Genomic DNA, 14,861 nt, shown 5'->3' on the forward strand with positions numbered 1-14,861 from the left:
CTCTTATAATCAACGACATCCGATGGTGCTCCCAGCTAAACACCCTCTCACTGCAATTGTGATGGCATATTATCATAAAAATTTTCTACACGCGGGACCACAATTGCTCACAGCCGTTGTTCGTCAGAGATTTTAGCCGCTTCGTATTCGGAATACAGCTCGTCAAATTGTTAACAGTTGCATCAATTGCTTCCGGAGCTAGCCAAAGATTTTAGAACAACTGATGGGAGAATTACCCCCTGAGCGTGTAACGCCAACGTTTCCATTCATAAGAACGGGAGTGGACTTATGTGGACCTTTTCATTATCGCCCAAATCGGAGAGCCACTCCGATAAAATGTTTTGTAGCAGTGTTTGTCTGCCTTGTTACCAAGGCGATTCACATTCAATGTGTCGCGGATCTGTCCACCAATACATTTATCGCCGCCTTAAAGCGCTTCGTAGCTCGAAGAGGGAAACCGGAAACAATCGAATGCGACAATGCACACAATTTCAAAGGCGCACAGCGAGAACTCCAGGAGCTTAACAAATTATTTATGTCCCAACAACACCGAGAGCTCGTAGTCAACACTTGCGTAAACGACATCATAAATTTTAAATTCATTCCTCCTAGATCGCCAAATTTTGGTGGGATCTGGGAAGCGGCTGTGAAATCCCTGAAAACACATCTTCGAAGTACTATAGGCAACATAATTCTCTCAATGGACGAATTGCTTACCATACTTGCTCAAATTGAGAGTTGCCTCAATTCTCGGCCACTTACACAGCTCACTACAGATCCAAATGACTTGGAAGTCCTTACTCCTGGGCATTTTTTAGTACATCGCAATCTAACAGCCATACAAGAACCTAGTCTTGAGACCGAATCATCAAATCGACTAGACCGTTGGCAACAAACCCAAGAGTATGTTCGCAGAACATGGAAGCAGTGGCAGGCGGAATATTTATCCGGTTTACAACCACGAACGCGATGGACACGTCAACGTAACAACATTGCGCAAAACACCATGGTATTGCTGAAGGACGACAATCTTCCTCCACTCAAATGGAGATATGGACGAGTTCTACGAGTTCTTTTCAAGGGAACGGACAACAATGTGTGTGTTGTAACAGTACGCACGAAGGATGGTGAATTTCGCCGAAGCATCTCCAAGATCTGCATCTTACCTATACAACAGCCTACGCAGTCATCGAGTGGCAAGGCCACTGAATCCGACGCAGAAATATAAAACGTCAACGATCGCAGGATACCACTGCGCAACGCTGGGAGGTCTGAGGGCCTCCCATCCGTGTAAGTCTTGTTAATTTAATAAATTATGAAAAAACTAATAGAATGTTCCATCTTCCATCGGTCGACGATCGTTTGCTCCAACCCACAACCAAGAGCAACCCCTCCAATTGAGAACCAGGCAATAAGGTGCTGCCCTGCTGAGGTGGAACTGTTGCTGAAAGGATCAATCAATATCATCAGAGTAAACTGGAGCAGATACACTTTTCAATCTTCATTCGCACAAATCAGGATCATCGTCCTAAGGTTTAGGACCCGTGGAGGCCGGTTGCCTCCATCCAGTTAAGTGTTGTTTTAATGCTTCATTACTGTTTAAAAAGCCGCCCATGTTTTATTCCAGTATAATCCAGCAACGACGAGCGACGGTACCAAGGGCTCCAGCGTTAATGGCCCAGGACGAAGAAAATCCACCGCTTGATGAATCCCGCCAACCAAACTGCCAAGGTCCATTCATAGGCAACCGAGTGTTCGGAGAAGGAGCCACACCCAGGAGACACACACGATTTGAAGAAGGAGTCAAACCCAGAAGACGATGAACCGATGGAACCCGAAATCACTTGCAAGCAGTAACCAGAATACGAAGAAAGGAGGAGAAGCAGAATTTTAAAAGCAACGTTTACACTCAGTTACTAGAAATGAATTAAGTGGAACAGAAGTATACCGTGAATTGAGACAGATAGATAATTTAGAATTGAATTGTTAAAAAGACGCCTTTTTAACGGTGGCCGGCATGTTAACGCGTTACGTAATTTATGGAACTATTACTGCTCGAAATCATTGTTATCGATATTGTATCGCCGGATGTTTCAATAATTGCCTGTGTAGTAGTTTTCCCGCATTACTATAAAAAGCCAAACTGCACAGTAGTCGATCTCTTAGTGGTGAATAAATTCGCATACGCATCACACCGAATATCGTAGTACATACTTATACTCGGCGGAGCAATAAAGCTAAGTATTTTCGCAACACTAATCTAGAGTACTTATTTCCTATTTCGCAAAACCCGAAGAATCGCGGTTACAATAACTTTTACAGATGGTCTGACAGTAGGAAGCAAAAATATTGCAATGGGGAAGGATCCACCGAAGGAGGAGCATGATTCTTCTGATGATTATGATTATAACAGCTTGCAGAACGAGTTTCTGGCGCCGAGTCAAGCGTGTCAAACACTAAAAACAAATCAAAAATCAGTATGTGTTTTACTTTAATTCTACTTTTACTTTTCATGCGCTCTCAGTTAAAATGGTATTTTTATTCCCATTTCTCTCCTAAAATTGTTCTTCAAAGAACTTTAATAGTTTTTTTAATTTTTTTTTTATATTCCAGACACGTGGCAGAACACAACAAACAGTGTGTGAGGAGCAACTTATGTTCCTGAAAGAGCAACAAGATTATACGGATGTATTGTAAGCCAACCAAGAAGAGCGACACCAAAAAGAAATGGAGCTGTTGGTTCTGAAAAAGGAAATTGCAGTCCTGAAAATCAAAAAACTCAAAGAGACATGATCATGATCATCTGAAAGTGTATATATTTTTTTGTATATATTTTCTAAATTAAAGTTAAATTAATAAAGTTTTAAAGGCAGAATATTTTTTATATTATAACTGATTTTTAATGTGCATCGCAATTGCATCTCGACGACGTTGTCCTCTATGGCGAATAGAGTTGCCATCATCGACTCGACTCCCCCATTGAACTGTACATAGTTTGGCTGAAGTAACTCTTCCGGCAACGTGAAATCTTCATCATTCATTATCTTCGCCACATTATGGAGCACGAAGCACGCCTAGTATGCATAATGTTGTATCACCTCTGTTCTGCAGATGACGGGTTTTTAAATGGCGTCATTAGCCAAGGCGCTATAGGGTATGCTTCATCTGCTAGCATAACGACATCGCTGTTGTTGTCGGAGAGTATTTCACGAATGGCGGTATTTCTCCATATTCTGGCATCGTGGACAGAACCAGGCCACCGACACTCCACACTCGTGAACATTTCTCGTCCATTGCACGTTGCCTGAACGTTAAAGGACGTCAATCCTTTACGATTGACGAATTCATCGGCAAAATGGTGTGGCCGTTTTATGAGCACATGAGTGCAGTCAAGAGCCCCTAGGCAGTAAGGGAACTTGTACTTTTTGATCCATACTTTCTTTTCGTGTTCAAATTCTTCCTTCGTTGATGGGAATTTAATCCACTCGTGGGATTTTTCAACGATCGCTCGACACGTTTGCCAGACAGTTTTGCAAACGGTCGTTTGGTGTAGACCCAAATCCTCACCAACTCCCACCTAGAAAACCGTATATCTGTTTTTTTTTTGCAATGCCAGAGTAAGTAATGAAGAGCATACCTGGAATCCGGGATCGCCCACATAACGCAGGAAACATTTCATTTTTTGCATGTTTTGCAACGCTCCCCCTCTAGTTTCCTCATAGTTGGGTAGAAAGGTTCTTGCTAAGAAACCTACATTTTCGCGACTAAACCTGTACAACTGCTTGAAATTGTCGTCATCTCCCTCTCTGAGTATTTTGTATGTTTTAGTAGCCCGATTTTTCTCAAATGAAGGACCGATGTCACAAACGAGCGGAAAAGGAATATTTGGCGCATCATAATACATTTTTCACTTGTTTAAATGTAAGATAGCAGCACTAAATATTAATCGCATAAGATAAACAAAAGAGTTTTCAGAAGCAAAGTACGCTCATGAGCATACTTGATTATAACAAAGTAAATACTTGATAAATGCTGTTTTATTCATACGAAATCAAGTAAACTTCCATTTCCGAAAAGTTCATACTCAGTTGCCAGTTTTATTCATACCAAACGTAGTAAATACTTAATGTCACTGCTCGAATGCGTGATTCAAGTAAAGTAAAGCAGAGTTTTGTTTTTATTCATACGACCTAATATCAAGGAATCAGTACAGCAGAAAAGAGAACGATATAGAAATATTTTTCAGAGTGAGGAAAAAGGAAGTAACACATGGAATATAGAAAGTAATATGGGAGAGGAATTACCTTTGGTAAATAGGAAATTGAAGAAAAGCAGGTTTGAAAGAAAATGTTCAGGTGAAATGGATTACGCAATTGCGTCATTGGCGAGAAAGAATAAATAGAACGGAAACTATAGATATGACATAAGAAAATCAGAAATTTGAGACGCTAATACGAATTTCGAAATTAATAGAGACGTATAAAACGCAAGCGAGAAGGTTGATGAATTTGAGTGATAGAGAAGAAAACGGGGAATCGGAATCGCCGGAAAGTAAAGTAAAGGCAGAGGAAAATATCACGTTGTTGGATCAAAGCTTACAATTTGAGAGTAGTTTTGCAAAAGGAATAAAAGAAAGCATGAAAGTTAGTAAAATTTGTCCCATTAAAACAATTGATGAAACTTCTGAAAGTCACAGCAAGGACCAGAAGGTAAAATCAAAAAAACATGATCAGGAAAAGGTAGACAGGAGAGAGGTGAGAGGCCACACAGAGAATAGTAAGGTAGCGGAAAAATCAGGTGCAGCAGTAAGCGATGAAAATAAGAATGCGAAATCTGAAAAAGAGGATAAGAAACGAAACAAGCAGGAAAAGAAACATAAAAAGAAGAAATTACCCGAGAGTTCGTCTTCGGACTCAGAGAGCTCTTCATTGGACTCTTTAAGCAGTTTACTTTCAACGAGCTCCTCCTCGACGTCCTCGTTAGATAGTCTGCCGGACAAGAACAAAAAATCTTGTCGACGAGATCATAAATTTCGCCATTTCCGTTTGGATAAATGGGGTATCCAGTTCAGTGGTGATCCTCAGGGAATGGAAGTTTCCGACTTCGTCTTCCAAGTGAATGAACTGATGACTGCCGAAAGAATTCCAGATGACTTTTTTCTGGATCAGGCGTACATTTTGTTCTCAGGCGAAGCGCGTCGATGGTATTTCACCTACAAAAGAAAATATTTAACATGGAATAAATTTTCTAAACAATTAATAATTAGATTCGGAGATCCTAATAAAGACAGGAAAATTTTGCCGGAAATTAAGGACAGAAAACAGAAAAAAGGTGAGGCTTTTGTAGCGTTTTGTTCGGTAATTGAAGGAATGTTTGAAAGAATGACAAAACAGTATTCAGAACGAAAAAGATTAAAGGTGTTGAGAAACAGCATGCGTAGGTCATATAAAACCAAATTGTTATTTTTCAAAATTCGGAACATTGCACATCTGAGCATGCTTTGTCAGCGACTAGACAAAGACAGTGGTTGAATATATGCCAATACTTTGTTGCCAGTAAAGAAGAACATTAGGCAGGTTGATGTAACCTCTGATTCCTGTTCGTCATCTTCAGATGATATTGAAGTTTGCGCTTCTGACAAAGACAGGAAGCCGGTTGGGAGTAAATTTTCACAACCAAATTCGCCAAAGTTTGCAGAAAAAAGAACATTCCAAAATCCCAATGCACTTTGCTGGAATTGCAGAAAAAACGGCCATTTTTGGAGAGACTGCAAACAGCAAAAACTTTTATTTTGCCATGCTTACGGGACTCCAAGAGTAACCTACTACACCTATCCAAATAAGTTTTCTCAAGGTCCAAAAAACGGAATCAGGGAAAAGAAATAGAGGGTGATTCTTTCCAAAAACTTGGTCAAACCCTACAGAAAGGGCTCAAATAACACTCAAAAAGGTAGAAATTTTTGAACTACAGATGAAACCAAACAGCCTCCTTTACAAGCAGCTCGAATAAGCGCACCAGCCGCAGGAAGTGTGAAGAAGTCACATCGCTACCGACCGGGAACCATCTCTTTACGTGGAGTTCGTCGCTATCAGAAGTCGACCAAATTGCTTATCCGCAAGCTACCTTTGCAGCGTTTGGTTCGTGGAATTGTCCAGGACTTCAACACCGACTTGCGCTTCCAAAATTTTCCGCCGTTATGGCACGGCAGGAGGCAAGCGAGGCATATTTAGTCGGCCTGTTCGAAGATACCAATTTGTGTGCTAAGCCACGCAAAACGCGTCACATCATGCTCAAGGATATCCAGCTGGTCCATCGTATCCGAGGAGCTATTAGCTTTAGTTGATTATATGCTAAGCTATTAGCTTAGCATATAATCAACGGCCCTTTTCAGGGCTCCAAATTTGATGAATTAGAGTTCAGAAAAGTTTTTTTTGCAGGCCGAACTGAAAAGAGCATTTAGCGAAAACCGTGGTGTCGATGATAATTCGATACCGATGGGTGCCATTGACTATGGATTTGATAGTGAAGAACACGATAAGATATGGTGGAGTTGATGTTATCGAAGTGGATATTATGTTACATATCAATATTTGTTTACGAATGCTGCAATCGATCGTCCTTATTGGGAAGGGTGTCTTATTTTTACTGTGTTATTCCGAGGAGGAATTCATTCCTTCTCAAGTGTTAATAATCCTGCCCCGGATCAACGATGATTCCAATTGTCGGGGCTTGGGGAGAGGGTACTATTTGCACTGAGTATTTCCGAGGAGGAATCGATTCCCCCTTTGAGCGTTAACAATAATTTTCCGGATAAATGAAGTGGTCAATCACTTGCTAAGTCAACGTTAGTCCTACGTCCACTTTGCGGTTATATCAAAGATATAACCCACTTCTAGTTTTTTTTTCCAAAATATATATTTTTATCAAGGCTCATATGGCTTTAGCCTCACGGGGCCGGGAGTTCAATACTTTGACAATTTTTCATATTATCTATGTTAGTAATACGAGGGTCACTATTTATATTTCGGGAATAGGAACAAAAACAAATAGTTAAGCTGCGAATATATTTTTATTGTTTTTCAAAGTACTCGCCACGATGATCGATACACTTTTGCATGTGCTTAAACCAATTTTCAAAGCATTTATTCCATTTATTTTTTTGAGCGATTGTCAAATTATGTGGGATCCAACGTGAACATAATTTTCGCACAACTAAGTGTTCATGTAAAATCACATATATGCTGGTGGAACTAATGCTTAGGGATGCCTCGATCTCACAATAGGTTACATGACGATCTTGCTTAATCATTTCGTGCACAGCATCGATGTTTTCTGGCACTACAGTCGATTTTGGACGACCTTCACGAAACTCGTCGGACAGCGAACTACGACCACGATTGAATTCTCTATATCAGCGAGTGTTTTTTGATGGAGCTTCATCGCCAAAAGTCAAATTAAGTTGATTGACGCACTCTTGTTGTGATAATCCACGTCGAAAGTCGTAAAAACTCATCGCACGAAAATGTTCACGATTCAGTTCCATTTTTTTGCCGAGACCAAACTTTCAACTAAATATAAAATAAACAAATAGCGTCCGTATGACAAAATGTTCTGAGTACGTATATCGTCAAAAATGTCAATCTTTACGATGGAACCGTCAGATGGACTCACATGACATCAGTGTTGCCAATTCCCGAAATATAAATAGTGACCCTCGTATGTAACCGATTACTCGCGGTTGGCTCGAGGTTAGTATTACAAGTGTTTTCGTAATTGGGATGTTGCTGTCTCCAATGCTCTGTACGTGTGCCCGACACGGGATACTTCCTATTGGGATGCAGCTGACCGTTAATCAGCAACGCCTCCCTAGTCTGTACCCCATATCTAGCGTGGTGCGTCTTTCTCGACTCGAGGAATCCAGGATAGAATGGTCACTAGCCGGAGCAATCATCAGTTCATGTAGAGTTGTCATGAGCGGTACAACCTTCGGCTCTTGTTGAATGATCAGTGGACTGCACAACCTTTGGCCCGTGTATCTGTAAAGAGTGTGTGTACGTATTGCCGCGACTAAGTAAAAGTTTATCGATCGGATAGGAGGGATTTGAAACGGGGACACAACGAAGGAAACATCATTAAACGTTGACATCGGCGTTTCTGAGGAACAGGTATAGATGAAGCAGAAGATCAGGATCACGGCTACCTAAGATATCCCGGACGGGGATCTCCGATTGTCTACCTTGTGCTCTCAGTGCTCTAGAGAGCTGAGAGCGAGCAGTATGGAACCGGATGCACGACCAGACAACATGCTCGATGTCGTGGTAACCATCGCCACAATCACAAAGATTGTTTGCTGCGAGCCCAATGCGATAGAGATGCGCGTTTAGGTTGTAGTGATTGGACATAAGCCGAGATATCACGCGAATGAAATCACGACCTACATTCAATCCCTTGAACCATGCACTCGTCGAGACCTTAGGGATAATCGTGTGTAACCAACGACCGTACTCATCTCCAACTTACGCATGTGGCTTCCAACTTACGAGCGTGTACTGACGAGGAATGTGGAAAAATTCATTATAAGCAAATTGCCTTTCAAAAAGAGTGCCTTCTAAAGCGCCCACCTTAGCTAGCGAGTCCACTTTTTCATTCCCCGGAATCGAGCAATGAGAGGGAACCAATACTAAGGTAATCTTGAATAATTTTTCGACCAAAACACTCAATAGTTGTCTTATTCTTGTTAGGAAATAAGATGAGCGTTTATCAACCTTCATTGGGCGGATTGCCTCTATTGAGCTGAGACTGTCTGAAAAAATAAAATAGTGGTCGATGGGCAAAGTTTCAATGATCCCCAGTGCGTAGTATATCGCACCCAGTTCAGCGACATACACGGAACAAGGATCTTAGAGTTTGAAAGAGGCACTGGAATTTTCATTGAAGATGCCGAAACCAGTGGACCCGTTTATGAATGAACCGTCAGTAAAGAACATTTCATCAGATCTATGCCCCCATATTCTGCCGAAAATATCGGCGGAATAGAATCTGAGCGTAGATGATCTGAGATTTCATGGATTTTTTATCGCATGCACAAATCAAAAATGACAGAGGAATTGCAAAAGTATGGGAAGCAAACTTGGTTGGAGATGCCTGGTGAAGGGTGCACGTCGTGGGTAAGGTACTCATGGTATAAAGACATAAAACTTGACTGAGGAGTCAGTTGTAGTAGATTTTCGAAGTTATCAATCACCAATGGATTCATGATCTTGCAACGGATGAGAAATCTGTAGGATAATTCTGTGAACCGAAGAGTAAGCGGGGGTACTCCTGCCAACACTTCGAGACTCATCGTATGTGTCGAATGCAAACACCCCATGGCTATACGCAAGCAACGATATTGTATCCTCTCCAGCTTGAGAATATGAATCCTGGCAGTTGATCGGAAGCAAAAACTGCCATATTCTAACACTGATAATATCGTTGTTTTGTACAACTGAATGAAGTCTCCCGGATGGGCACCCCACCATGTTCCGGTTATTGTTTGGAGAAAATTGATTCTTTGCTGGCATTTCTGTTTCAAATACGCAATGTGTATTCCCCAGGTACATTTAGAGTCAAAATATACTCCAAGGTATTTGAAAAACATCGAGTGCTTGATCTTTTTGCCGGATAGGTGAAGCTGGAATTGGGCGGGTTCGTGCTTCCTAGAAAAAACGACCATTTCGGTTTTCCCGTAGAGAATTCGATACCCAGCTTGAGAGCCCACGTGAACAGGTTATTCAGGGTATCTTGCAAGGATTTTTGCAGAATGGCGGAATTAGTACCCGTGATGGAAATAACTCCATCGTCTGCAAGTTGTCTCAACGTACAATCTCTAGTTAGACAATCATCTATATCATTGACGTAAAAACTATACAAGAGGGGGCTTAGGCAGGAGCTTTGTGGTAGGCCCATAAAGCTGCCATGATTGAAAAATATGTGCTTTTTTGACAGTAAATTGTACAGGAAATTATTCAGAATTGGTGAAAGTCCACGATTATGAAGTTTCTCTGAGAGAATTTCCATGGAAACTGAATCAAATGCCCCTTTGATATCGAGGAAAAATATCCTAGTTTTTGATTCGAGGGGTTAATTTTACGAAGGAAGTAAATAACCTGTTTACGATAGGATCAAGAGAGGATTGTGAGAATCGTTTTTTTTCACCAATAATAACCAAGACTGCTATGAGAGAGGCATTATGACGCAACCTCTAAAACTGCATCAAATTATGCGACAAAACGGTGCATATTTAATGAGACATATCAAATTTGTTCAGAAATTGAGTCCTTTTGGGTTTTTTTTCCTGCTTTAAGTGTTTGTAGACTGCGAGGCGCATTTTAGCGTCGACGGGAAAATCCATGGAATTGTGCATCCGCATTATATCATAACCTCTCGAGTTCAAGTCTCTATTTCCGTGCAAGGGAACAGTCTTGATGAAGCAACAATATCATACTCACTTCATAAAATAAAAGTCACACACAACATGTGCCACATGGGCTGCAGATCGGGTCGGGTGTCTGAAATATTATCTGAGTCCCACTGTTCTTATCTTCCCGTGATACTAACGCTGATAGTGCGCTCGAATGGCCATTCCATCAGATGGATCCTCATCATCGTCCACAGCGACCCACAGAAGCGATGAAAGCAGCGAGAGATGCCGTACAGAAACAGAAACAAAACGAGAAAAAAAATGAGAAAGTTGCCACATCTTTTGCACCATGAACGACAACACATTGCACACAGAAGCAGCAGCAGCTGTAATCGGAACAATGTGATACAAGTTGTCCGAAAAGTTCTCCGATGCATTTGGCCTGGCGCTGGCTGCCTGGCTGGAGTACAACATATTGCCACGGGTGGTTAAAGAAACAGAATGTCCGCTCCAGTGGGCACGTACGTGCTCCGGGTACACATGGGTTTCTCGTGTTACAAGGAAAATAGTGACGATACATTGTGGCCGCCGGAAGTACCCGTCCCAGGTCACGTTACTTCTGTGGTGCACAGGCACAGGATACGACGGAAACATTCCTAGTTCATCCAGCTCTAGTTGTGCACCATAATGCAATATTGGATGGCGGCAAAAATTTATTACTTGCAGAAATTCTTTTTCAATTTAGATCTAGTTCATCGAAAAACGATTGAGGTAGAACTTCTGTTGCCGGGATTTAAATTTGTGTCCGATCACGTTTGCCTACATGGCTTTTATTTTAAAAGCTTTACTTTGATTGCAATATGCAATGCAATATGCAGTTGGGTTATATTTTTGACGATGAATCGAATGATGAAAACCGGCGAATCTAGATATTCGCCATCGCCAGCAGCTGTGTTGACCGTCGTATGACAATCTTTTCGCGAAATCCCATGTCGTTGATTGCATTCCATGCCCGATGGTTTGGCGTGTTCATTTGGTGGAGACATCAGCATGACCATCGGTCCTGCTTGAAACTCTGTTTTCACCCAGCAGCATTAATCATGTTCAAGCAGTATCACAGTATCACAGTTTCCGTTCCATCCCGATATTAAATGTTACAAGATGAGATGCTCTCAGATAATTGCCTTTAAGGTTTTATGCTAAGTTATGGTAATTATGCTTTCGTTCCAATGGGGAGCAAAAGCAAGCGAGAGGAGCTCAAATTATCACCTCATCGTGTGGAAATTAAACAGGTTTAACTATGATGAAGCATGGCATTTCGAGCAAATTGATCATCGCTAGTCCTCCATTTCCAAGAAGACTGATAGCAGCTTCCGTTCTGGAAATTAATTTCCCTGATAGAATCGGATCTATCGAGGTTACACACGCACAATTCCACACACATACACACACACACCTGCTGGAACAGTGCGGTGTGGCGTAAATTGGTGTTCTCAATTTATTGATTGCTTGCTATCTTACCTGGAAATGTGATACCTGCCATCCGGTGAGATACACTACCAATCACCCCAGAGTTTTGTTGCAGTGTCCGATGTGTGGTACTTTCATTTGCATCCTCTGCTACCGGTATGAAGTTTCGCCGGGTTGAATTTGTGGTTCGAGCGAAATGTAACGAGAAGCTTCCACTCCCAGCCCGACCCCATCCGGGTAGTCCGGGAACAACCGGAGACACCGTAGAGCAAGGGGAACCACTATTATTACCATTGCAACGGGCAGCTAAATTGAACGGAAAAGACAAGTAGTGACAGATAGCAATGCACCCACAATCCGTGGCCTGGAGCCTGGGGACATCTTGACGAGACACATTGTACGCCATAACATGCAATCAGATATAAATACTACACTCAGTAATTATTTGCTGATTTAATCATGTTGATGAGTTATGCGTTAAACCGGATCAGAATGCTGGCCAAGATATCGTTCGTCGACACGGGTCATTGTTGGGCGTGACGGCTGGTGAAGTGTGAAATTAGTATCAATTGCAGTGTTATGTGCTGCATATTGTTGATGAATGATGATTTGGTAAATGGAACAGTATTCCGCTTTTTATTTTGTACTTGCAAGCCACGTATGGGATATCGTCCTTATTGTGAGCTTACGGCTTGCCTCAATAATAAAATTGAACGATTGGAATTGTACCGCATAAAGATCATTCACAAGTAACGCATTACTCAAAATGTTCGTGGACTGTCACATAGATGCACTACTATTTATAAAACCATTTTCTTCTTCATACTTTTTTTTTCAATGGCACTAACGTACCTAGAGGAGCTTCGTCTTCTCAACATATAGGGTCTTACAGATTAAACGCTCACGCCAAAAAATCGAAAAGCTCCTTATTTTTTTTTTCGCTCCGTCGAAGATAACACTGCATTCCCCACTTCGGGACGATAATATTCGGCTACTCGTTCAGTCTGATCAGATGATTTTTAGTGTCAAGATGTACAGCGTGTATTTTTAGTGAAATCGTATTACTTGAGCAACCGAAGCCTTAATGAAACTTTGTCCTCTTATGATAAGAATTTCAACATTTCTCGTCGCCGATTACTTCCTCTGGGGTACGTGAAGGGCCGTTAAGGGCCTATGTTAATAAGCCACATAATTTGGAGGAACTTAAAGGAGAAATAACTCGGATTTTCAACAGCATCGAAGTCGGAATGTTAGAGTTGTGCATGAAGAATTTTTTTCACCGTTTAAAACGCGTTATCGACAAAAGAGATGGTCACATCGAAAATGTCCTAAAATAAGCTTTATTTTATTTTTTTTAAATAAAAATCGGTTCACTTTTGTAGAAGTTATTGAAATTTGTTGCGTGAGCGTTGAATCTGAAAGACCCTGTAGTAAAGCCTGTCCACGTTAAATTTCGGACACCAAGATGATGCCAGTAAAACAAAAATTCACGTAATACAACAAAACCGATTGTTTATTTCAGTAACATAGACTTATATCTAAAACAAGGCAAGCTTACTTCGATGTTAATTACGTTGAATGTAAAATTTACGAACTTTCTTGGGAACATTTGCCATTAGGTTCCGTACAGTATCCTCAAATACACTGACGGCTGCGCTTTTCCATCTCTTCTTGAAATCATTAACGCCATTCGCTTTCTTCTTAGTTTCGAATAGTTTTCGCTTAAGTCCCAGTACTTTTCCACTGGGCGAAGTTCTGGACAGTTCGGTGGATTTGCTGTTTTTGGCACATATTTGACCTCATGTGCATTATACCATTCCAGGATTGATTTTGCATAGTGACAAGAGGCCAAATCTGGCCAAAACGACGCTGGAGAGTCGTGGCTTCTTATGAATGGTAGCAACCGCTTCTGGAGACATTCCTTCTCGTAGAAACCTTGTTGATAGTGCCGGTAGAGACGAAAGATTTGGATTTTCAGCCACAACTGCATATGGCCTGCCAAACCAACTACTTTTTGGGGAATTTCGATTGCTTCTTGGTCCGGAAACACTCGGCTACGGCATTCCTTCGCATTGCAGTATAAAAAGCGAGACTCGGAAGCTGTTTGAAGTCTTCGAGAACATAAGTTTCATCGTCCATTATGGTTCATGAACATTTTTGCGAAAACTGGGTGTAGAGCACCTTAGCACGGCTTTTTGCAGTGAAATTTTGCTTATCATCACGATTGGGCACGTTGTAGCATTCATAGAATTCATTGTATCATTAAAACTTAATCTTCATATGCTAACCAAATATCCAAGGGCATAAAACATAAACACTACGAGCCATAAAACAATTAAACATACATTCAAGGTCTTTCCTAAAAATTTCCCGTTCGCGCAAAATGCGTTTGCGTTCTTCCACTTGATTCGACGCCATTTTAACAAACTGAAGAAGAATGTAAACATGTTGGACATAGAAATAAACAGGAGGGTTTCAGCTGTCATGTAAGTGAAATATTTCATAAACTACACTGAAAGAAAAGTGTTCGAAATTTAACGTGGACAGCCTTTATTACTTGCGTCATTACTTATTACCACTTGTACATTCTGTTAAATAACAGTATATTGAATTGCAAGAAATTGCATCAAAGTTTTGGGAAACATGAGTTCCCAAAGATATATTTGAAGTTTTTCTTAACATGTCCGTTTTACCCCACCTCCCCTAATTGCTTTTATTTCGTCGATATTTTTTCATCAGTTTAAGAGGTTGGTAGTCGATTTTGACATGACAAATTCTTCATCTTTTCTCGGCTGTCTTTGAATGTCTTATACCACTCATAGAGCCGTGTTTTCGACATAGTTGGGTCACCAAATGTATTTTGCAACATTTTCAATGTATCTGCACAAAAATGGGTGGGTTATATCTATGATATAACTGCAAGGTTGACGTGGGACTACCTTAGCTTAGTAATTTTGTATTGATTAAATTTTTGAATGAATGAAACAAC

General features: G+C 41.0%; 1 pseudogene; it reads right to left on the reverse strand.

Annotated features, from left to right (window-relative positions):
• Positions 1–3,040: 3,040 nt before the first annotated feature.
• LOC129761471 (putative nuclease HARBI1) lies at positions 3,041–3,904 on the reverse strand (annotated as a pseudogene).
• Between the last annotated feature and the right edge of the window lie 10,957 nt (positions 3,905–14,861).

The sequence above is a fragment of the Toxorhynchites rutilus genome, chromosome 1, assembly GCF_029784135.1.
Source record: "Toxorhynchites rutilus septentrionalis strain SRP chromosome 1, ASM2978413v1, whole genome shotgun sequence".
NCBI lineage: Eukaryota > Metazoa > Arthropoda > Insecta > Diptera > Culicidae > Toxorhynchites > Toxorhynchites rutilus.